The sequence below is a fragment of the Humulus lupulus genome, chromosome 1 (assembly GCF_963169125.1).
Source record: "Humulus lupulus chromosome 1, drHumLupu1.1, whole genome shotgun sequence".
Classification (NCBI taxonomy): Eukaryota; Viridiplantae; Streptophyta; class Magnoliopsida; order Rosales; family Cannabaceae; genus Humulus; species Humulus lupulus.
The window spans coordinates 202,760,235-202,763,369 of NC_084793.1; positions in this window are offsets into that span (position 1 = coordinate 202,760,235).

Sequence of the window (3,135 nt, forward strand, 5' to 3'; positions counted from 1 at the left end):
TCGCGGCCTAAGAGGCAAAAATAGGCTAAAACACACCGTAGGCCGTAGCTCGTGTTTTTCAGGCCGCGGCCTAAGCGGCTGACAACATTTTCCAACTTAAGTTTTTATCTAATTTTGAATGTTTCCAACAGCCAAGTAACTCCCAAATCTCTATTTTAATTCCATAAAACATCCAATTAATCATTGGTAACAGCCATGGAGGTTGGTGGAATTTGAAATTCAAAGGGTGTCTCAAAACTCTATAAATAGGAGCCTAATGCTCACTTGTAAGACACACCATTTTTCATCCACAAAGCACTTGACTGAAAATACACCTTGAGGCTTGATAATTCCAGAGAGCTATTTCCTTGAGAGATCCCTTAGTGCTTAGAGAATAGGGGGAAATAAGCTTTTGGACAAAGGTCTTGAACCTTGTTCAAGTTGGTGATCCCCACTACTCTACACTTTGGTTGTGTGAGAGTTTGTTTGTGTTTTCATTCTTTTGTTCCTTTTGTTCTTCTTATTTACTTGTATTATTATAGCATTGAGTTTGTAATCTTCTTCCTCCACATCATTTTTATTTACTTGTATTTTGAGCAATTGAGTTGTAATACTTATTTAATCAATATTATCTTATCCATTGTATTTTTGCATAGAGATGTATTTGGTTTTTCCATAATTCCATTGAGCAATAATATATATTCTCTAACACAAACATGCAAACTTCAGTTCGCGGTTCTAGCTTTCCTTCCTTTTTCCTCAGGACGTGGGCGGGACACCCCTAGATTTTATCATGGCGTAAACTAGGTTCACAACCATTCAAGCATCCTAAAGGTGTTTTGGGGATTGATTTAGACGGCACGACTTTGAGAATGTCGTTCGCGGTTTCAATTGCATGTCCCCAGAACGAAGTTGGTAGAGTTGAGTAACTAAGCATGCATCTAACAATTTCCAATAATGTTCTGTTTCGGTGTTCTGCTACACCGTTTTGGTGCGAAGTACCTGGGGTAGTAAGTTGTGATAAAATCCCAAGTTCAGTTAAATAATTTTTGAACTGCATATCCAAATATTCTCCACCCCTATCAGATCGCAAGATCTTTAACGTTTTACATAAATGGTTCTAAGCCATTGCTAGGAATTCCTACAACTTTGAAAATGTTTCTGATTTCCTATGCATTAGGTAAAGACATGAGTATCTAGAGTAATCATAAATGAAAGTGACGAAATACTCAAAACCACCCCTGGCTTGTACATTCAATGGTCCGCAAACATCTGAATGCACAAGTCCAAGTGATTCTTTGGCCCTATCACCCTTTGCAGAGAATGGACGCTTGGTCAGTTTGCCTTCTAGACAAGATTCATAGACAGGTAATTCACCTAAGGTGAGTTCCCTCAAAGGCCCATCCTTTTTAAGTCTTTGAATCCTATCATAGCCAATGTGACCTAGTCTCAAGTGCCATAAATACGTCATATTATCGTTATCGGTCTTTTGACATTTATTGGTCCTAGATTTAGCTACTTTGAATAAATCATTGTTAAAAGCGAGGGGTTCGTTAGGTCGCAGAATATAAAGCCCATTTTCCAAACATGCAATACAAAATTGTGATCCATTGAAAGAAATATATATATTAGAACTTGTGAAAGTCATAACAAATTATTCTAATTGCAACATGGAAACTGAAATTAAATTTCTACTAAAATTCGGAATAAAAAATACATCATTTAAAATTAAAATTTTATTTCCGAACTTCAGACGAGCTCTTCCTCTAGTTTGGACCACAACGAATGCTCCGTTCGCAACTCTAAGCTTTAAGCCGCCTTCGTCCACTTCCTCCCACGATTCAAGAAGCTTTGTTTTTTTTGCTGCTGTAAACTTTGGGCAATCCTATTTCCAATGCCCCTTCTCTTTGCAGTGAAAATACTTGCCTTTACCTTTCTTGTTTTTCTTGTTCTTCCCCTTAGGCGTCTGTGCATTTAGTTGTGCACTTTTCTTTGCACCCTTTGCAGGATTGAGGTTGTAGTTTTGTCCACATTTCCTCTTATTTCCAGGTTTTGAAGACAAAGCTTGGTTAGCTTCAGCCTTAGATGGATTAGCAGCATCAACAGTAGTCTTATTTTATCCTACCTTACTAGGTCCACCCATGATAGACTCGAAAGTCTGAAGCTCGCTCATGAGCTGCGTCAGGCCATAGTTGAGTTGATCACGAACGTGCGGGCATGGTGCCATCCGAGCATTGATGGTGGCATCACGAACGCACGGAGACGGTGCTCGTTTCCTCAGTCATGATGAACTCGGAGTTGTCACCAATCAACACTATGTTGATGTTCTGCTTCCACTTAAGGAAGTTTTCTCCAGTGAGTTCCTCCATCGAAAGTTGAGAAAGGATGGGAGTAGACACTACTTAACTTAAAACTACAAATTACCAATAAAATAGAAATCAATCACATTTTCTCAATAAAACTTCTATTCACACGAATTTCAAGAAATAGCACAACATATACCAAAAATATGTAAGACATGAGAAAAAAAATGACAAAAACTATCATATCTCTATTTCTTTAGGTTTTTAACTAATCTATGATATCATTGTCCAGTTGGAGAGAGTAAGAAATACCACTAGGTAAATAAAGTTGTAAACTTATTTAATAATGGACACCATTATTAACAACCTACTATTCGATCAAAATAAGAAAAACAAAATCTCTTATTTTATGAGCTAGTCACACGGTTTCGATAATTATAGATTTAGTCCTAGTAGTCATTGTAGGGGTGAGTCTAGTAGAATTTGACCTATAATTATCTATCTTTCGAAATCTAACCTTGTCAAAATAACTAATGAACACCGTTCGTAGGGGGACGAATCAAAGCGTCTCGAGGCCCCATTAAGCTATTGACCTTGTTAAACCAACGATGGAGATTGAATATAATTCTTAAATAAGCTCATTATAAAATTAAATAGTATTTTTATTATTTATTTTTAGAAATTATCGACTATGGTTTTCCAAAAAATTGAAAAGATTAAATTTTTAAAACCAAAGTCCTATAATTTCCTATTAATTCTAAAGTGTCACATTGAAACAAATTCAATTAATTTAGAATTAATTTGTTGCTAATAAATATTTATGTTTAACTAATATAATGAACCTATACAATTA